The following is a 22749-nucleotide window of genomic DNA, read 5'->3' as shown; positions in this document are numbered from 1 at the left end:
GGGGGGGGGTTCCCCCATTTTTAGAATTGCCTTATGGAATGCTGCTCTTTTGCAGTATTTATTGCTGCAATCTTGTAATTAAATGCTCAGTACTGCTGAGCTTTAAAGAGCTTATTTTAAACTGTAAATTAAGACTTCTCTGATTGTCTTCTATTTAAAATAAATACAAGAGAAGAAAAAACCTCAGTGAACGTAAAGTAATTCCTTAATCTGTGTGATTTTCATGAAATACATATTATTTCTGATCCAAAGTAATTTAGGGCTCTTACATATGCGGGATATGTGTCCTTTTGAGTTTCCTCTTAAACATTGATCTTAAAGAAAGTCATCCCAATGTCTACATGAGGTTTTTCATATTTCAGTACGCACAGCTTGGAAGTTGTGGAAGTTGCTGTACTTCTTTGTCTTTTGAAACCCTCTGATCTATTTTGTACTGATTTGTACCAAAATGGAGTTTAGCATTTCCCATTCCAGTCAAAATCTTGTTTTTCTCCTCTTTCTAAAACTTAGTCGCTATCCTGCCTACATCCAAAAGGCTGAAGAGAGATTAGCACTAATCTAATCAAAGAAACGAGGGAGATGGGAAGAGGTGAAGGAAGACAGGATGGCAGTACCTTGGCACTTCGAGGCTGCTTCATGAGCACTCGTAACAGGGTAAAGCAAGGAGGGTGAATGTGTGTGGTACTGTTTCTTCTCCATCTCCCTCAATCCTGAGGGAAGGGACAAGTCAACCAGCATGAATGGAGCACCACACTACTTGAAAAATAATAATTGTGTGCCATCAAGTAAATTCTGAATTATGGTGACCCTTTCCATGATTTCCTGCATGGAGCAACTCTCGGAAGTGGTTTCCTATTCCTTTCTTATGGAGGCATTCTGAGACTGTGCAGCTTGCCCAAGGCTACTCAGGCTGGCTCTTTGAAAGCCTGAGTTTATTCTTCCCCTCCTCTCCACAACTTTGTTGCCTTCTGTGGCTGGAGCTTTGGTGTAGCCATGGAGCTTGGCAGAGTTTCTTCTGTCTGGCAATTAATGTATGGTGAGGCTTTTAAACTTTTTTAAAAAAATCCAAACCTTCCCTAATTTGTCAGAAAATCTTCATGGCTCCAGCATTTGGAAGGATGTGTGTAGTTTGTGTATTAATCTTGGAACATCCAGGTAAATGTTGCACTTTTCCAGAACAAAGGCAAAAGGGGGAAGAACAAGGAGGTACATAGGCCCCTTATGGAAGAGTCTGAAATCCTCTTGGATTGAGTCTACCTGGGAATGTCATTAGCAGTGGCAGATTGCCACTGATGAAAGGCTTCCTTTTGAATTTTTGGGGTGCATGTAGTTTTGTCTTATTGTGTACTGCAGCCAGAAGTGAAAACTAAAGAGAAATGTGGTTAAACATATAGATAACGAAGAGTATAATTGCATTTTATGAGCATACTTTGTTACAGGTGTGATCTCTTTGCTCTGGACAGATATGTGTTGGGGTGTGAAATAAGAATGCATTCAGCTGAATACACTTGAACTCCAGCTGATCACAAGGCAAATTGGGCACTCTACTACTATACTTAAAAACAAGTCTTCTTAAGGTTCCGGTCACATGGGGAAGTGGACCTCATTTTGGACCACTTGGGGAGGAGTCTATTGCTATCTGTTTCCTGGGAATCACACAGCATACAGGGAAAGGCACTCCAGTCTGACCCTGATCCCTGCCCAAACTGGATCTTTTTGGTGCAACTGTAAAGCTGCTACTTTTTAAGGCCATGCTGGAGCAACTGCCCAGCAGATGGAAGGGTTGCTTTTAGGGAGATTGCTCCCATTAAAGCAACTTTTTTGCTGCAATCAGATGCATGCATTTACAGCCATCTGATTGCACCATAAGAGAGAACATAAGAAAAGATCTGCTATATCAGATCATAGGTCCATCTGGTCTAGGATGTTGCTTCCTGCTGTTGCCTCTGGAAAGCCTACATTCATTGGGCCCTGACAGGGAGAAGAAGGGTAAAACCAGTGACAGTTGGGCTCTCGTATTTCCTACATATGCAGGCTAGTGATTCTTAACACATAATTTCACCCATGGAAATGATTTTAAGAGGTATAAACTCACAGAAGATTTAAGTTTCTTTTACATAAGACTGGCCTAAGGAAAACACTATTTTGGGGATTTTTGTGACATTCGAGCTATAACCTAGACAGACCGATATACACTGGGGTCTTGACTTGAGAACTTAATCCGTATTGGAAGGCGGTTCTCAAGTCAAAAAGTCTGTAAGTCAAGTCTCCATTGACCTACAGTGCATTGAAAACCGAGTAATCCCGTAACAGGCCGTTTTTGTTCCATTTTGTTTTTTTTCTGGTCTGTAAGTCAAATCTCAGTCTGTAAGTCAAACCTAAATTTTGCGGCCAGAGAAGTCTGTAACTCAAAAAGTCTGTAAGTCAAGCCGTCTGTAAGTCAAGGGTCCACTGTAGTTAAAGTAGGACTGAAGCCTTAAGCTCTGTAACAGTTTGCAAAACTTGCCTTGTTGTTTTTCCACTTACCCTTTGGTTTTTACTTTTATTGTACTAAATGCCTTGTGATAAGTCAGGAGTGATCATTTGTGTGTGCCTTAGCCCTAGTCGGAATAGCCAGCAGAGAAGAACGATGGAAGTCAGTCCAGCAGTTTGTTATGATGTCATTTGAACAGCTCCTGTCTTTTCTGAATGTTGTAAGTTTTCAAATTTCTGGGCATTCCAATTACAAATGTGCTTTTGAAGAAAGAGCTTTTGATGGAGAGGGACGAAAATAAAAGATATACTGTATTTTTTGCTCCATAAGACACACCTGACCTTAAGTCGCACCTAATTCTTAGAGGAGGAAAACAGGAAAAAGATTCTGAAACAAAGAGTGTAATAAAATATTTAATAAACTATAACAGAATAACGTTTGAACCATGTAAATTGAACAGCAGTCAACAGTGGCATTAAGAACCATTACCACTGTCATTAACAAATGGAGAGACTTAAAGGTTTGTGTACTCTAGTTTATGTAACATAAATTTAAATCAAGTACATATAGACCATTATCAGCCAGTGATAAGACCTATACCACACTACATATTTTACATTTCCTTTCATCCACCTCCTCCCCATGCTTATAGAAATGTTTCAATAACAGATGAGATTGTTGTGTAACTCTGCCCAGCTACAGCTCAAGCCTATATTAAGTTAGAAATGGTTTGTCTGATTTGGCACTGCATTGAGAGGTCCCTTTTAGTTGTGTGAAGGATAAATAGTGGAATTAAACTATTTAACAGCTGGTTTTCCTTATTTACTTTAGGTTATGCGAAAGAACAGAAACACAAAGCTTAACCTGCTCCCATTCACCAGCAGTAGCACATGCTCAGCATAAGACCAAATCTTGGTTTTCTGACATAATTGAATGTTTATAGCATCCAGGGCACAACTGGTTAGGCAACACAAAGGCAGGAACAATGTTCTTGCTGAGCCAAAAAAAAAAAAAAACCTGAATACAAACTATAGTAGCTGAAATCAGGAAGCAGGTACTGTAATCCAGTTAGAAGTCACGAAGAATTTTGACTTTCTTAATTTTCAAACTACTGTATCAGCAAATGTAGTATGTGATACAGGCAAGAACTCTGTTCCAAAAACACTAACCAAATAACTATTCCCTGTCTCTCTTTTTTTGTGCTTTTTATTTTTTATAAGGGATAACAGAAAGGAAAAGGGAATTGGGATTGATGAGGAAGAGGGGAGACAATAACATACTTTCATCCATCCTATACCTATTGCCATATCAAGATTTTAAATTATTCTATTTACTCTTTTCTGCCTTCTAGATTCAGTTCTCCTTTCAATATGTACTGTTCACAAGCTGCCTGTTGATTCTGTCCACTTGTTAAATAGATCCCATCTTTCTGTTGCCTTTTGCAAGGGATAGTCCTTCATGACTTCTGATAAAATGTCCATTTCGGCTATTTCCCGTATCTTTTCAATAAGATCTTCTTGTTTCGGTACCGTTGATCTTTTCCGATTTTTAGCATATAAAATTCTAGCTGCCGTAACTATGTATATAACTATATAATTCTTTGACTTATCTATATTTTCAGGTATCATACTCAATAAAAACAGTTCTGGGGTTAATGGCACTTTACAGAGCAATATTTGTTCCAACATTACATGCACTCTTTTCCAATATTGTTTCGCTACTCCACATGACCACCACATATGATAATAGCTTCCCACTTGTGATTCACATTTCCAACACTTATTTGATACATCTGTATACATCTTTGACAATTTTTCTGGGGTCATGTGCCATCTATAAAACATCTTATATATATTCTCTTTAAAGTTCACCGATCTTGTAAGCTTTATATTATTTTGCCATATTTTCAGCCATTGATCAATATCAATATTATGCCCTATATTTTGTGCCCACTTAATCATACATTCCTTAACCATTTCATCTTGCATCTTAATTTCCAACATATAATTATACATTTTCTTAACAGTTTGTTCTTTTGAACCTAATAAAAGTTTGTCAAAAATCGTTTGCTCTAAGTAGAAGCCTTCTTTTTTATCTTTTGTATATCTAGATTCTAGCTGTGCTCTAGGCCACCACTCTCTATATATATTCTGTGACTCTAGCTCTTCTTTAGACTTTAGTTGACCATCCTTTTTTAATAGATCTTGATATTTTAAAAAGTTTGTTTTTGTCATAAGACTGGGTTGGGTAAAGGCCTCTAACGGTGACACCCATACAGGTATTTTATAATAAATTTGTTGTACAATTTTTCTCCACATTCCCAGTAAAGCTCTTCTTATCATATGTGAATTAAAATTTTTTTGTTCTTTGTCCTTTTTATACCATAAATAGGCATGCCAGCCTAATTGCAAATCATGTCCTTCCAAGCTAAGTAATCTATCATTTTCTAGAGTTATCCATTTTTTATCCAATCTAGAATACAAGCTCTATAATACAGAACCCAGTCAGGAAGACCAAAGCCACCCCTCTGCTTAGCATCTTGCATTGCCTTAATTTTAATTCTTGGTTTTTTACCTTGCCATATAAATCTCATGATTATCTTATTAAATTCTTTGAAAAATGACTGTTTTAATATTATAGGGATTGACTGAAATAAGAATAGGATTTTTGGTAAAATCGTCATTTTAATTGCTGCAATTCTTCCCAACAACGATAGTTGTAACTATTCCCTGTCTCTGAGACTTCCTGGCCTTGTTCTGATTTAGATACATCAAAGAGATACTACAACCATAAGGACTTGGAAACAACTAAAAGTTGCTTTCCCAAGTATGCAGGGTTAATTTGTGATCAGCAGCCAAGTCTGTGTTCTGGCTCATAAAGCACAGTTAGTTTCCTTGCTGCAAAACCCTTTGGAAATACATTCTCTATTAGATACCCATAACTAGTTGAAAAGTTTGCAAGTCGAATCCAAATTTCCCATAGGATTGCATTGAAAATAATTAAAGCATTCTTATGGGGAAAAAGGGTCAGAAATTTTAAAAAATAAAAGAAAGTAACTTATCAGGTACTGTAGACTGAGCCCAGCTCTTCACAGTGTCTTGGTAGCCCCCCGAACAGCCGAAAAAGAGCACTAAACAGCTAAAAGCAGGCAGCCGGCAGCCATTTTATGCTCTTCTCCGCTTCTTCCCCCTCCCTCTCCCCACCTAACAGCTGATCGGCACTGGTCTGAAAGGCTTCCCAGGCAGCTTTTAAAGCAAAACTAGCAGCTTTTAAAGCAAGTATGCACATTTCTACACATGCATGTTTCAACTCAAACGGAGCACCTTTTCACCCAAGCACTAATCCCAAACAAGCATCTTATAAACTAAATTTTACATTTTAAAATCACAGTACCAGGCAGTCGCAGGTCTTTCTCCCAGCTCTCTAACTGCAAGGAAGCAGACAAGCAGCCCTTCACTAACTGAAAGTTTGAATTTCCCGCTTTCCCTGCCTTCCCCGCACATTAGGTATGCTAATATCCATGCACTAGAGAATTGTGGGAGGAACACCAAGCCCCTGATGGGGGTCCCGCGGGGCACCCCAAAACACTGAGGAGCTCTCTTGGTGGGACTGGGGCTGTGCAGCCCTGTTCTGAGTGGGAGGTGCAGCTTGGGGATCACCATACCTTGGGGGGGCAGGACACAGAAGGGGGCAGGAGGTGCAGGGGCCACTCCAAGTCATACCTGGCAGGGGAGATACCATGATATAAAAGTGGTTTTCTCAGAGTAAGTGTCATCCATTGCACTTTGGATGTGCTGATCCCTGTGATTTCCCCAAATGTGGGAAAATCAACTACATAATTTGTGGTAGTGGGCGACTGTGTTTGTTGTTTTCCCTAGTCTTTCTAGAATCACTATTTCCTCTTTGGTCCTTGGCTGTTTTCTCTGCCCTTTGCCATTTAAATTTGTTGCCATAGGCCTGTTGGCCCTGCTGGTTTTCCAGGTGGGCTCCAGGAGTCAGATCCTGGAAAGCCAGCACCGCAGATGGCAGAGTGGTGAGGTCTAATGTGGCTGCCACGGCAAGCAGCCTCTGGTGCCAGTTCAGAGGCCTCCCAGCATGATGGTGGGAGGCTTCTGGGTGGTGGTGGCTGAATCCTTTTTTACAGTATTCACTCCATAAGACACATATACTTTCTCCCCCACTTTTTTTGGGGGGAACTGCATCGTATGGAGCGAAAAATATGGTAATTCAGTATTCCACATTCTGCAGAGAATTCTCTTTGCATAGTTTTTGAGATTATTCTTTTCCTTACAGCCTGCTGTGTATTTAATTGGATTCTACCACTGTGGGTTTTCACCCACATAAAGTTTGGTTTCCTTTTGGGGAATCTTATGTTTGAATTAGTCTTCCAGGATTATAATTCTGGAAGGATGTTAAAGCAGAACACTAAATTCCTGCTGGCTTTTGTTCACGCAGAGAAATCCATGTAGCCTGCCAAATCCAGGAGAAAGCTTTCCCCTATTTATAGTCACAGGTATGGTTCTAGAAAGTGTAAGGTACAGTGTACACTGAGTAGGTTCAGAGGCTCTGCAACATTACTAAAAGAACACCATTACTCCTACAATTGGATAATTCTACTGCTGTGTTTTTCCAAAGCTGCCTTAAAAAACAAAAAACAAAACACATACTTGTAAGAATGGGGACAGACTGCAGCTTTTTCAGAAAGTCAAAGGGAGTTTAAAGGGGCAATCGTGTTCATAGTGTGCACACTCACCTCACTTTTACCCCTAACACAATTTTTTATCTTGTTTCCGAAGCCTGTTTGACCAGAGGTGACACAGGGACAAAAGAAAAATGTGTGCACCACAAGAAGTGATGCTTCTCTTAAAAACAGTAGTCCAGCCCTAGCCTTAAAAAGGCATCAGTTGTTCCCTTAAGCTGTATGTTGCTACCTATAGTAATTTATTTATAAAGCATCTAATACTTCAAGGCACTCTACAAAAATTAAACGGAAGTGCAACACAATCCCTTCCTGCAGGCCTCCAGTCTAATAGGCAAGGAATAAAAGGGACGAAGGCATGGGAAGGGAAGAAGAACATTAAATAACATGATAGTGTTCAAAATACATGCTGCTGGGTTTGTGTTCTGTAACTATAAAAACTTGACATTCTACAGTCTTTCTGGACTTCCCTAGGATTTTTATGGTTTTACTTGCTACTTTTCTACTTCTAGTCTCAGGGTTTGTTTGATAGTCTTTCCGACAACTGATCTGAAGGTCTGAATCAGACATAACATGTGTCAATGGTTAAGAAATCCTAATAGTTTTGCTAGTTAGCTGACCTGTGATGCTGCTCAGAGGGAAAAAAATGCTATTGGCAGCTACCAGTTCTTGTTTTGTTCAGCAAAGTGTATATAGAGGGGTTACAGGAACAATATCCCCATCCATAATGTATCTCCTTACAGAGTTGATACATCAGGAGGATGGGTGCAATTAAATAACGGTGTAGAACGAAAATGCTGCAATTTTCCTGGGTGCCATTTTTCTGATCTTGAAAACAGCTCTGAAATATCCAGCGTTGTGTCTCTTTGCAGCTGAAAAACACCTATGGGCAGAATAATTAGAATGTGCTTTTTGATTTTATACTATTAATTATTACCATGAATATGTTCAGAAAGCCTAGCAGTTTGTATGTTGTTATTTCATTCCCCACAAATACTTAAACAGACAGTTCTTTCAAAAACGGCAATAATGTATCTTCTGTTTAATTGAAATAAAGTCCATTCTCAGAGGATGGAGAATGCCTAGGTCAAATATACAATTTTTCTCCTAAATATGCCAAGATTATTATTTTTCCAGATGTATATCAAAAAGAATTATCCTGTTTTTGTTGTTCTGGGATATGAGTATTATAGCCACCTTGGGTCCTTTTTACGTAGAAAGGCAGGATAATTTTTTAAACCAACCAACCAACCAACCAACCAAACAAACAAACAAACAAACAAACAATCTCAAGCTACACAAAATACAGCCTGCTGGCTCTAAGCTTCATTCGGGAGTTCTAATGCAGCATCCTACACTCCCCAAATTGTGAAAAACATTTTTGACTTACACATATCCCTTTGTGCCTTCTGTGGGTGTGAAAGGCAATTTTATGCTTCCCATCAGCGTTTTAGGATGGGTTGGGCACTGAAACATGTTCAGTCCTCCAAGGATCTGGGATGGGTATAAATCTCTGGTTTAACTCTTTAAGGGTTGTCTTATATTAAAGCCAAACTTGACCATATATGCTGTATGTGGTTTCATATGTCACATACTGACCCAGTTTGGGCTTATATACTTCACTTCTCTTCTTCTCTGGGACAGGTGAGACAAGTTGATTGGAAGCTTTTCCTTCTGATTTCAGTTGACCACATCTGATCCCTTCAGTCCTAACCACAGTTAGTTGAAACAACCATTGTATCCTATTATTATAAATATTGTTTCTTCAGGGTCAGATATATCACATGACTGTGGGTTGTTTAATAATAATAACAATCACTTTGTGTTGTCAAGTCAGTTATGGTGACCCTTCTTTTCTAGGTAGAGAATACTAAAAAGCATTCCCTTCTGCAGACATTTTGTGACTGTTCAGTGTACCTAAGGCCATACAGGTTGGCTCTTTTGGGAAGCATTGTGAAGAATACTGTAGAAGGTTTAAAGTAGAAGTGAAAGTTCTTACACTCTCACTTCTGGCCATAAAAGTGAAAGGCTGTTTTCAAGATGTTAAACCATTGTTTACCAATACATTTGAATACAGCTATCATGTGGACTCATTATGGGAGAAAGGTGTTGAAGAGGAAGTGAACGTTCTGAAGCCTGTAAAAATGTGCAAGCCAAGTTACTTTGAGTAGCTTTCCCAGTTCTCTGCTGAACCCTTCTCTCTTTCTTTCCAAAGAATCAAACAGTGGAGAATTAATAATACTTTTCTAGACTACTCCCCAGCATATTCTCTTTTTGCTAAAGTACACCATAAACATGGTTTTGGAATGGATGGTTAAATGTCAAGACTAAGAATTCACCATGGAATAATTTAGTGCCCTTTGGCCTTCCTCTCTTACTTATATGATTCTCTTCTTCACTATTGACCATGTTAGTTGGAGCTATTGGGAGGGGACCAGGTTAAAAAAGTTTGCCATAGAGTATAGGTCCTGCTGCTGAGGAATATATATTTTTAATTCCTATCAAAGTATCACAGGTTGTGAATTGGCTTCTTTGGCCCACTTCACTGAGTTATTTGCTGAACCTGATGCCTGAGTCATCCAGTCTGATTCCCATGACAGCTACTGTATAGATGCAATTAATTTCCCTTACTTTGAGTATCAAAGGGGGTCTGTGTCCACTGTTGATTGCTCATGAACATCTGTCATCCTCATCTTATCAAGCAGCTTTTATTGTAGAGATACAAATAGTGGAAACTGCTTATGTCCAGGACAGTTAAAAGACATGCTGGTTGAAACTTGGCAACTAATTGATAAGGGAAGACAGACTGAAATGGATTTCATTTGAGATAATGCAGTCTTTATCTTTGCTTGTTGGAAATCACCATGGGGAGACTGCCATTGTGAAAACTTTTTTCCTCTGGGGTGGGGGGAGGAATTCTCCACATTTTCTATTTACATGTCTTTATTCATTTTTGCAACAATTCAAAAGGCTAATCAGTTTTTTTAAATATAAGTATGGCATACAAAGCAGCAGCAAATATTTCTCCAGTGTCCTGTTCAGAGCAGAAGGGCCATTGTGTAAGCACTGCTGACCCACCCCCATTGGCAGGACCTCTGTTGCAGAATGAGTCATATGACCAAGTTGTACAGCCTGACTTGCAATAACTAAGAGACCTCACACAGAAAAGGGAGCCTGCTGAAATGGGAGAAACACTCATACAATTGGCCTTCTGCTTCACATTTCCTTAATAAGATACTGGCCTTTATCCACAGTCACTCTGATCAAATATGATAGAAATCTCCTTACCTCCCTATCTTCAACATCTGCCTTCTTCCATTAGTTCCATTAATTTTAATTTTCAGTATGTCATTATCTTTTAAGATGAATGTGGCTTGAAACTGAATAGGTAGGATACATAGTAGCACTTTCTATTTGGTGAATCTGCCCAATACTAAGAAATAACTAATTATAATTAATTATAGAAGTTTATTGTTAGTTAATTATAAGGTTTGCTCAGGTAGCATGAATACCACTACTTCCTCTTTGCCATATTTAATTATCTCGTGTGGTTTTTTACAAACTGAGGGAACTGAGATCGAAATGGCAAATGAAATTCAATGTCAATGTAAAATGATACATATTGTGGCCAAAAAAATCCCAGCTTCACATACATATATTGATAGGAACTGAGCTGGCATGGATTCACCTTTTCCCCCCGGTATACCATGCTTTTCTTTCAGCAATTCTTTCATAATAACTATGAGTGTTATTATGCATACGTAGGGAACTATGAACACTTGCCCTTTTAAAATTGAAGTTAAAGTATGTGTATTTTTAGCATGCATGAATGCTACTGTATAGCTCTCTACTTACTTGTCAATAATAGTTATCTATTATGCAGAAAACAATAAATAGATTGGAGGTAAAGATTGAATTCAGATTATGCTAATTTAATTTAATTTCCCTTTAAATCAACCGAGCCAAGCTAGTTATATCATCCAGAGGGATTCCAGAAGGAGCTGAGTTCTATCATTTTAGTCTAGATCCATTCCTCGAGAAAACCCAGAGGAATAATTCCATATGGTTGAGTACTAGGATATTGTTACCAAGCCCTCCCCATTGGAAGGTGTGAATGTACAACTGAAGACAGGTGGTTGCTGAGCTATTCTGCTATAATTCTCTTAAAAGACTCATGTGTATTTAATTGCTCTGATTTAGGGTGTGACACATCCAAAGTTTTTTCAAATGCACTTGATCTATCAGAATGATAAGCATATACTTTTTTCCAGTGAAAACAATGGAACATAAAAGTGTGTTTAGATAGATAATGTCCTTTCTCTTCCCAGTTGTGTTTTATTGGAATATGTCTTCATCTGGAAGATAACTTCAATATCTAGTGTAAATGGTTGGGCAACGTCCAATTTGTGCAGAATTGACACTGTACATTTAAATTGTATGAAGCACTCTCAGGATTTTAAGCAAGAAAATTCTAAAGTGGCTTTGTGAAATCTTTTGACTGATCTTTTCTTTAGTTCGAACTTGGGGATAAGGAGTACAAAGGCTTCATTATATTTCTTCTCTCTCTCTCTCTCTCTCTCTCTCACACACACACACACACACACACACACACTCTCACACACACACACATTTCTGACTAGCTCATTATTAGAAACTTTGGCTTTCTTAGCATCTTAGATTTCAGTCTGCTATTTTTATGAAGGGAAGAGCTACTATAAATATTAGGGATATCAAAACTTAATGTTGATTTGTGCTGTCAACTTATTTCCAACTGACAGCAACCCTATTGCATTAAAGACCTCCAAAGAGGGCTAAAAGTCCTATCAGGTCCTGCAAATTAAAGGCTGTGGCTTCCTAGGTAAAGGTAAAGATTGCCTTTGACATTTTTAGTCCAGTTGTGTCTGACTATAGAGGGCAGTGCTCATTCCGTTTTTCAAGCCGTAGAGCCAGCGCTTGTTTGAAGACAGTTTCCGTTGTCACGTGGCTAGCGTGACTAGGGAGCGCCATTTTACCTTCCCACTGAGATGGTACCTATTTATCTACTCACATTTACCTGCTTTCGAACTGCTAGGCTGGCAAGGAGCTGGGACAAAGCAACGGGAGCTCACTCCGTCGCGTGGATTTAATCTTACGACTACTGGTCTTCTGACCCTGCAGCACAGGCTTCTGCAGTTTAGCCCGCAGCGCCACCACGTCCCACTATGTGGCTTCCTAGACTGAGTCAATATATCTCATGTTCGGTCATCTTTCCTATTGCGTTTCATTTTTCCTAACATGATTGTCTTCTCCAGTGAGTCATGTATGTCCAAAGTACAATATGATTAATTTATTCATTGTAGCTTCTAGTGAGAGTTCAGTCTCACTTTGATCTAGAACCTATTTATTTGCCTTTTTAGAGATTTATGATAACTGTGAAATTCTCCTCTAGCACCATGTTCAAATGAGTCAATCTTGTTCTTATCGCCATTCTTTTGTTCAATTTTACATCTATACATTTAATTCAGGAATACCATGGGATGAATTACCTTGGCCTTTGTCTCCAGCAATGCATCTTTAATCATAGGGATCTTTTCTAGCTGTCCTTCAAAATCGCACTCTTCATCCTGCTTGGATTAGTGTAACACAGTCTGCATGGGGCTGCCTTTGTACAGTATCTGGATATGTCAGCTGGTCCAAAATACTGCAGCCAGACTGTTGATCAAGGCCAGTTTATTCCCCGTTAGAACAGCTTCAGGGAGCTGCTAGTTTATTTCCAGGTCCCAGTTCAAAGTGCTAGTTATTAACTATAAAGGTCTATACAGCTTGGACCCAGGCTATCTGAAAGACTGTGTCTCTCCATATGAGCCTCCCAAGGTCTTAAGATTTTCAAGGGAGGCCCTTCTGATGAGGACCTGAGAGAGGGTCTTCTCAGTGGCTGCTCCCAGCTTGTGAGTGACTTGGTTAGACCTTTCCCTTATATCCTTCAGGAGATATGTAAATATCTTTTTACACTGACTTTTAATAGCTGGATTAAGCAATGAAGAGTTTTGATTTTGGAATGCTGCACATTAGTATTAGCATTAGTATTTGTTAGTATTTGTATTCATATTTGTATTTGTATGGGTATTTTATGGGATTTTAAGATGCTTTTAACTGTTTTGATATTTTATGTTATGTATCGTATTATTTAATATATGTTCATTTTTTTAAAAAAATAACTTAATCATAATCCTGTTTTTGTGTCTTCTTTCACCTTCATTGGTAATCATTTCAAGTCATTCATATTTCCTGTGATCTACATATCTTAAATTATTGATGTTTCATGAATTTTCATTCCTCCTTCATCTGAATCTAAACTAGTTTTCTGTATTTCCGTAATCCAGTTTTCAGTTTTCTGTATTTTCTGCCTATAGACAGCAAGATAAAATATACTCTTGCCTGACACTTTTGCCTGGTAAAAACCATTCTGTTTTTCATATTTTCTTTTAATAGTACTCATTTCTTTTAGAACCACCAATAGCTTTTCATGGTCAACACAGTTAAATGCTTTGCTATAATCTATTTTCTTCTGAATTCATCTTTGGTCAGCACAAGCAGCCAATGTATATTTGTTGTAGCATATCCAGTGCTACCTTTTCTTCTTTTTAAATGCAGCTTAAGCATTGAACATTGCCACTTAGTGTATGGCATAAGAACTTATAAAATCTTAAACATCATCACTTTGCTCTTTAGGATTGGAAGGTATAGTGACCATTTCTACAGTGTGACTTGTAATTCTTTCTTCCATATTTGTGGGCATATTCTTGTTAGAGATGATTCAGTCTTTATCACTTGAACTATCCCTTTCTGCCAATTGTTTTGGAAGGAGCTACCACTTCACTTTCTAAATTCTTCACCAAAGAATTCTTCTTTGAAGGAATCTGCCATCCTTGCTTCTCTTCTATATAGCTCTTCCATATTGTCTTCTCATTATATTACCTTGATTAGCTAATATACAGGAGCTCCCCAGGGCTGTGTGCTAAGTCCCTTCCTATATTCCCTGTACACACATGATTGCACCCCACTGTATAACACCAATGCAATTATTAAATTTGCGGATGATACGACAGTGGTGGGGCTCATAAATAAGAACAATGAATCTGCTTATAGAAAGGAAGTACAAAGGTTGATACTTTGGTGTAAAGAAAATCATCTCACACATAACATCAAAAAAATTAAAGAACTCATAATTGATTTTAGAAGGAAGAGAAATGTACATTTACCACTGTACATAAACGGTGAGGAAGTGGAGAGAGTTAGTAGTTTTAAATTTCTGGGTACTTACATCTCAGAGGACTTCTCATGGACTATAAATGCCAACATGCTAATGAAGAAGGCACAGAAGAGGCTGTATTTCCTGAGAATGCTTGGCAAGTTAAATTTATCTCAGCATTTACTTCTGTCATACTATCGTAGCACCATTGAGAGTGTCCTAACCTATGGCATTCTGGCATGGTTTGGGAGTAGCTCTGTAGCGGACAAAAAAGCTCTACAGAGAACCATTAAAATTGCCCAGAATATCATTGGGCTCCAGCTACCAACCCTGGATGACGTCTTCACATCCCGCTGTCTAAGGAAATCACACAGCATCCTGAGAGACTCTTCCCATCCTGCTTATAACTTTTTTGAACTGTTACCATCAGGCCGAAGATATAGAACAATTAAGACTCGGACCACACGTTTTCTCAATAGTTTTTATCCCAGAGCTATAATTGCAATTAATAATGAGCTTAAAGACCACCAGTAGTGAATAATTAGTTGGACTGTGTTACTTCGCCTGTGGTGTAGATGTTTGCATTTTTAGTGGGGGACTTTTAGTGGGTGGGGAGTGTTTGGGGAATTTTATGTGTGTGCATGTGTCTGGTCTCTGGGTGTCTGTGAATTTCGTTGTATGGGTATACTGTGTATATACTTACAATGACAATTAATAATAATAATAATAATAATAATAATAATAATAATAATAATAATAATAATAATAATAATAATAATAATAATAATAATAATAATAATAATAATAATTGTTGTTATTATTATTATTATTATTATTATTATTATTATTATTATTATTATTATTATTATTATTATTATTCCTTCAAAATTCAACATTTAGGGTTAAATTTCCTTTTGATTTGTTAGATCTTATTGAGATCTTTGTTTTTTTTCCTTGCTGATTGTTCTGTTTCTTTGCACTGATTATTGTAACAGTTCTGTTTTCCCCTATGTGCCAGTTATTGAAAAGTTGCATTCAGGAATCTGACCCTTTTACTTGGGGCTTGTTAACAATTTTAAGAGTTTCAGCAGTCATTCATTGGGGCCTTTCTTTTCTTTTGACTACAGGAATACTCTTTTTTGTTATTCATTCTTACTAATGTTTCTAGTTTAATGCCAGAGCTTGTATAGTTCACAGTCAATCAATTTTAGTAATGCAAACCTCTTCTTTATGCGGTCTTTAAAATAAGAGGGGGCAAAAAGTATAAGTTGACCTGAATGTTTTTAAATGATTTTTGTTCTCAGATATGAACATGAAGAGAATGTATATTACTCTTACCGCTAAGAAAATGTAACTGTTGTTAGCAATCAGTATATAATTCCAATGGCATCATAAAATCCAGTGGCCTACTTTCTCATATAGAACTAGTGCAAATTTGTTGGTGGTGGTGCTATTATTGTTGCTTTTGCTGCAGTATTTTGTGAATCACTATTCTGTTATGGTAGGAATTCATGACTTTGTTCTCTAGGCCTAGAAATTCCATTTCCCCTCTTTCAGCTCCTTCTGTGGCTGCCTGTGGTCCAGAAATGGCCAAAATGCCCCCAATATGAAGAGGGGGGGGGAAACACTTCCACTCCCAGTTTTCATCTTTTGAGATGTCAGCCAAAGTGCTTTTTGGCTTTTCACCACAAACATGTCAAAAGAAACCAGTTTTTATGGGGAAAAGTTTATTCTTTTATGGAAAGCATTGGAAGGATCTCCAGGTGGCAAAATGGCCATTGGGGCTTCATGTAGTGTACAAGCTATACTTTGCCCGTTGCCTGCATTATGATACTCAGACTGAGACATCTTGACTATAGGAAGGGGCAGAAAGAAATGACTAGAAAAATAAATTGGGCAAATGGGCAATACTGATTTTATCCCCTAGAAAAACATAATCACATAGAAGTGTATGTTCATTGTTACTAACTCAGATATTGTCTTAAATAGCCACCTTGCATCCTTTTAAAGAAGAAAGATGGGTTTACAATACTTTAAATAAATAAATAAATACTTTTCAGTAGTATAGGTGCAAAGAGTATAATCTTTCAAACAGTTTAAAAACAAATATTTGGATTGTAATAATAATCACAAAAAGAACTACAGTACTACCATTAGTGATCTATGGTTAATAGATCGTTTTCTAAGGAGGAAAGTTGATGGGCTATAAATAGGCTTCTTAATGAATCCAGCAGGAAATAATTAACTTCTTCACATCCCTGGCACCCTAATAAATGGTCTTAATTAGGATATTATATGAACAGAGATGCAACAGTTATTCAGAACAAAATCTAAGTGCCGAATATGATAAAAATTACCAGAGCTTTTCTGGAGCTGCAGCTCAATTTCTTAAAGTGTCTTCTTTGTGCATCTTTTTCAACTGAGTGCATTACAGCTGTTGATTTGTACATGTCCTGTTTCTCTGAAACCTCTTGCAAGCTTTGCAAATGTGCTCATTCATGAGGCGAAGTGCCTTTCCAATGGCTGGGAGTCTCAAGAGGTACAGAAATGCTACATTTCCTGAGCCTATCAAATCTAGAAAAAAATTGTTCTCCCTCCTGACACTTCTCACATCCTCAGTTTTGGTCACAGAGGATGGTTAGAATAGGTAGTGGTGCTGTAGGCAGGACAAAGAAATACACTTCTCCCTTGAATTGCATGGGTCTAAACATAGTTTCGGTTATACACATTTTTCTCTCAATCCATCCATCCATCCATCCATCCATCCATCCATCCATCCATCCATCCATCCATCCATCCATCCATCCATCCATCCATCCATCCATCCATCCATCCATCCATCCATCCATCAATATTCCAATATATAAATAAATAAACATTCAAAACTGCTGTGTCTCTGGTCACCGAGATCCAGGGCATGGATTCGCAATGAAGACATCAAAGTGGCACACTTGACCCAAACATTGCTGTAATTCAGCCTCTAGATCAAGGGGTCCTAAGAACCTTTATGTGCTCGTGTGCTCATAGTATTATATGGAAAGGATAGTTAATGCAATGGAAGAGAACCCTGCTAGAGAAAACTCTTCTCTTTGTATATGTGTGTGTCTGTTAGTCAACTGTTGTAGTTGCATTTTGGAGGGCATAAGAGTTATATATGGATTATGAATTACATGCCCCTAGCCCAAGCATTGTTGAAGGGAGAAGTGTACATGTGGAAAGCCTTTCGAGCCCATTATTGCCTTGCATTGTTATTAAAAGGGATTAAAAATATATATAAAAAATTTCCTACCAATATTTATTCTGTTAAAATTTTCATTAATCAAGAGACAAAAACAGGACTAATATTTTTTTCGTTGTTTAGTCTTTAAGTTGTGTCCGACTCTTTGTGACCTCATGGACCAGAGCACGCCAGGCCCTCCTGTCTTCCACTGCCTCCCAGAGTTGGGTCAAATTCATGTTGGTAAAGACTGTTACATTTTTTAAATGCGAACTTTCATGGACAAACTTTGTCAAACATAAATCCACTTTGTTAGATATAAATCCACTTCATCAGACATGCTCTTATATCTGTCGATATATCTTATATCTTTTATTTTTACCTATAATGCTTGCACAGACGAAAATGGCTACCCCTTCTACAACTGTAAGGATGAATATTGTTGCAGATGCAATTATGAAAGCTGCACTTCTGTTTTCAGTAACATTTGATGATTTTTATATTATGGCCTTCCCACTTTATGAGAGACAGTGGTGCCCATGTCCTGTTCCTCCTCCTCCCTTTTTGTCACCACAGCTGCACATAGGTACTATCTTGATCTTTCATGTTTGAAATTGTTTTGCGTGCCTACTTCCCAGTGATGATTCTCTCCCCCCCCCCTTATCATATTTGTTATACTTCTATAGAGGTAGAGTTTCCACACTGCTACTGTGTAAATCACACTATTATCCCTGTTCTACATCAGAACTTATACTTGCCCCCCTGTGAAAAATTGATCAAGTTATCTCACATATAAACTGAAGATCTGTGTTGATTTTTGTGCTATAATAATATGAATTTATCCATTTATGACATAATCATTTGAGAGTTTTTGTTGTTTTGTAAGATATGAGACCTTTTAGGAGTAAAAGAAGCTGTCTTATACTTCTTAAAATTTCATTATTGCATCTTTAACAGTATGTTGTTACAGTATTTGCCATCAAGTCATTTCTGACGTATGGTGTACCTATGAATGAGCAATCTCCAAACTGTGCTGTCCTCAACATCACTGCTCCACTCTTGTCAAATCAGAACTCTGTCTTCCTTTAGGGACTCTGTCCATCTTGTATTTGATCTTCGTCTTTTCTTGCTAACTTCCACCTTTTCCAGCATTGTCTTTTCCAGAGAAATCTTTAACATTAATCATCCTATTTTCTTCACCTGGTTAATGAAAGACAGGCCATTGATCCACCTTGCATGGTTCTGTCGATTCTGATTGACAAAACCTTTCCTGGATTTCAGGTGGAATCCCTTCCTATTGCTGATAATCCCAGGCCTGATCCTGCTTAACTATTGGACTGAGACAAGGCTGATAACATGTAGATGTGGTTGGTTTTTTAGTGCATCTCTTTGCTTCCTGTTGTTTGACAAAGGGAAAACAAGGCAATTAAAACAAGTTGTAAATTAAGTGTTCAGCTCTATACTATTTATTTATCTTGGAAAAACACAATGTGAAAAGTGTTGTAAAAAAGATTTTTCCAGTTTCTCTTTTGTCCTTGGTTGCTTACAGGGATCGTGGTTGCTCTGCTACAGTAGAACCTGGTAATACTCTGAAGAATGTTGACTGTGTGGCATAAATACAGTTTGCTCTCTCTCTTTTTTTGGCTATGTGAGAGGAAGAAACCTGGCATCATGGGCACGTTAACATCTCTGCCTAGTTTATGAATGACAGTCAGTGCTGACAGGCGCCATATGTTTAGGACTGAGGTGTTGTTAGGTGAAGGAGCAGTGATAGAGTGTTAACATTTTCTTAGCAATAAACAGTTTCAAATTTGCTTCAGAGTCTGAACTGACAGATTCACTTAGGCAGACTCCATTTCCAAATGTGTATAACTGCCTTGTGTTTAGAGCTAACCCTTCTCTCCTAGAGACACCTCTGGAAATGTCATCAGTTCCTCTAGCTGAGGGATTTTCAAAAAGGCAGCTATGCTTGTCTGTAAAACAAACAAACAAACAAAGAAACAAACAAAGAAAGAAAAGTATTATGGCACTTTTTTAAGACTAACTTTTATGGATTTCAAACCACCTTCTCAGACACAAGTACAATATTTGGGCCATAGGTTGTGAGTGTGGGGACCAAGTGAAATGGAATACAAAAGATTAGAGTCCTATTGTTGCCACCTGAAATGAAATTTCAAACTAACAGTGATGTTGCTAACAGAGTTTGTAGAGAACTGATTGCATAGACAACATGACAGTAGGTAGAAAAATTGGCTTTAACACGTAGATGCTGTGACTTTTTCCCTACAGGAGGACATTGATTGTGCTGAGGCAAGCTTTTGCCAATGAGAACAACTTTTTGCTCTATGGACGTCTGCAGAGAAAACCAACTTCTTCTTAGATGTAGGATGGAATCCAGTTGGTTGCTGTGTAAAGTTACTTTGCCAGACATTATGCCCAGGCAAAGTAGTTTTCAGAGTTTGATCGTGCAGTTGGTCCCAGAGCCCTCTGTGTGGGTGGCTGCCCAATGTGTTGGCAGAAGTGTTTTGTGGATAGCAATTTCATCTTGGTGGTGTTATGCTTGCATAGTTATACAACAGAATTCTAGTTACAGTGTGCTAAAAAGTCTTGAGTTTTTATTTAAGCCTCTAGATTCATACTGGAGTTCATGGATATGATCCTTTTAGCTGTCTACCTCTCAAATCTCAATTTATAATTCCCTTTTTCTGTAACAGCTACTTTGAGGTCAGTGACGGATTGGTTGAAATGGGAGGTTGAAATATCCTAGCACTGGAAGGATGAATAACTTGCAGCCACTAGAATGTTATTAAACTTTATTATTCTAGAGAGTGTGGCTTTTAAGCAGACTTTGTAGTCTCACCATTTCTGACCATGGTGGCTAAGGCTGTTGATAGCTGGAGTTCAACGACTTCTTAGAGGTCCGCAGGTTCTTCACCTGTGATGCATTCTATCCAAAGTAAAAAAATTTTCAATTCTTTCCAAAAGTTTAAGCAGTGGTACCTATGACAATTCAAATTTGCTGGTTTATTTGTAAGTAACCTTATGTCAAGCGTGACATTCAGCATAAATCAGAGAAGAGTTTTAGGCACGCTTTCCTTTGCAAAAGCATGGACTCACTCTACCAAAGTTTTCATGATGTTATTTTTTTCACATTTAGCTGTTAGATACCTCAGAAATGATTTCAGAACTGATTATTTCCTTTTCAGTTTTGGGGAATTTTTTAGAGAAACACACTGATATCCAAATTAAGGAATGTGTCAGTTGGAAAATGCCAGCTCTCCCTTTAGGTACTAGATGGGAAATGAATCTTAAATAGTGGCATATTACAAATATAGTTTGCAGTGAAAGAACACAAATGGAAAACTGCAAAACATTCTTGAAGGGACTTTTTGGGGGGGCAGACATACAGCAAAGAGAGTGTATTCTGCTCCCTTCTTCCTAGAGTTTCTTTAAATTATGGAGAGAGAGATTTCTGGGATTCCTAGAAGGGAAATGAGCATAGACTCAAGTTTTTGTAAGGGGTTACACTGCTCGAATAGGGGAGGAATGCCAGAAATTTCACGAGGTGACCACCACCACCACCTGGCTTGTTCTGCTATTATTCTCCACCTTGTTTTAAATACCAAGGATATTTTGTCTCGTGTCTTGTTACTCAACAGCTGCAGTATCGGGCACAAATGTATTTTCCCGCCAAAAGTGTCTGGTTAGAACAGGTTGGCACAGCAGGAGAAAGAAGTCCTATTCAAGCATGTGTGTGTAGACATATAGGGGCAAAAAGGTAGGTGCCTGGAGGAATGGGCATGTGTATAGACTTTGACCCTGAACATCCCCACACTCTCATCACAGATCTTCATATGCTGGACTTGAGAGCTAACGATTCTTGCTTGCTGTCAACACAGATACAAAGATACAAAGCCTCCTTCCTGTTCCTGGGGAGAATATTGTTCCCTTCCATGGCCAAAAAAAGGAAGTTTTTCTAAGAAAGAGGAAAACCAGCTGCCCTTTTTTTTCTGCTAAGAGTATTTGTTGAACACTTCTAGCTAAATTGCAAGTGAATTTATTTTATGTTCTGAAGTTATGGTTGCATGTTAAGATTGTTGTAAATTAAAAATCTGGAAGCCAAAGTGAATTAATGAAGAGACAATGAAAATGACAATGATATGCAACAGGCTTGATCTCACTTGAGCGAATTCCATTTTCAGTGGAATGCAGAGTATACGTGTGAGAACAGGGTAAAAATGTTGCATTGGCTCAACCTGCTTTTTTTTGTTCTAATATTTTCACATAGCTGTTAATCGAGAAAAAAGAAAAAAAGCACAAAACAATACAGAAGGACTTCTAAAATGAGTTTAATACCAGGAAGCCTCTATAATTATGTTCTTGACTACTGAGTATTCACTTAATTGAATAGGAGCCATTGTACTTCGAAGACCAGATTAAAGAATGATTGACTCTTAATTACATAAACTAATTTAATTTTATTCATTGTGAAAGGGCATAGGTACTTTGGGTGATTACTGTTGCCATAATCATAGGTTGGTTACAATTAGAAGGCCAAGTCTGGCATATTATCCATGGGCCTGTGTGCATATTGGAAACTCCATGGATTTTGTGTTATGATTTCTTCTCCCCATGGCCTCTTGGAAGATATTCTGTGAGTTCCACTAGTTTTTCAGGGAGGATTTTGTGGAGCTCAAAAGTGCCTATAGAGCTGTGAGGAACAGCCCAGGTACTGGGGCAGTGTTATGTCAGTCCAAGTTTCTCTTTTGATCCCATTTTGAGACGTTTAGAGGGTACTTATATCTTGGCTGCTGGAGACAAGATCATGTTCAAAGTATTCAAAGCCAAGAAAGCCCATGCTCAGATAGGGCGGGGGATGTTTATCCTATTTATTCTCAGCACAGATCAAGGATAATATTTCTTCTCATAGGACAAACCATTTGAAACTTTAAATTTAACAAAAAAGAATTAAATAAGATGTTCCTGGGGTCCCCTCTGGACACATTTTCAAACTCTTTAATGCCTCTTGATTGTTGCTTTGATGGTAGGAAGTTCCAACTGAAATCCGTACACACCATGTCTCATAATTGTATTGTATTATTTTATATTGTTAGCCGCCTAGAGTGGTC

General features: G+C 38.1%; 1 protein-coding gene and 1 non-coding gene across 2 annotated transcripts in view; both read left to right on the top strand.

The window, feature by feature from the left end:
• The window catches only part of NALF1 (NALCN channel auxiliary factor 1), a 484400-nt gene that overhangs the window by 241216 nt on the left and 220435 nt on the right, over nucleotides 1-22749 (top strand). The window lies entirely within an intron of this gene.
• Nucleotides 6188-6350, top strand: LOC140706116 (U1 spliceosomal RNA). Its single transcript, XR_012085850.2, has one exon. It is a non-coding gene; the product is annotated as a U1 spliceosomal RNA (small nuclear RNA).

This window comes from Pogona vitticeps, chromosome 3, assembly GCF_051106095.1.
Source record: "Pogona vitticeps strain Pit_001003342236 chromosome 3, PviZW2.1, whole genome shotgun sequence".
Classification (NCBI taxonomy): Eukaryota; Metazoa; Chordata; class Lepidosauria; order Squamata; family Agamidae; genus Pogona; species Pogona vitticeps.
This window is presented reverse-complemented; position numbering and strand designations above follow the sequence as displayed.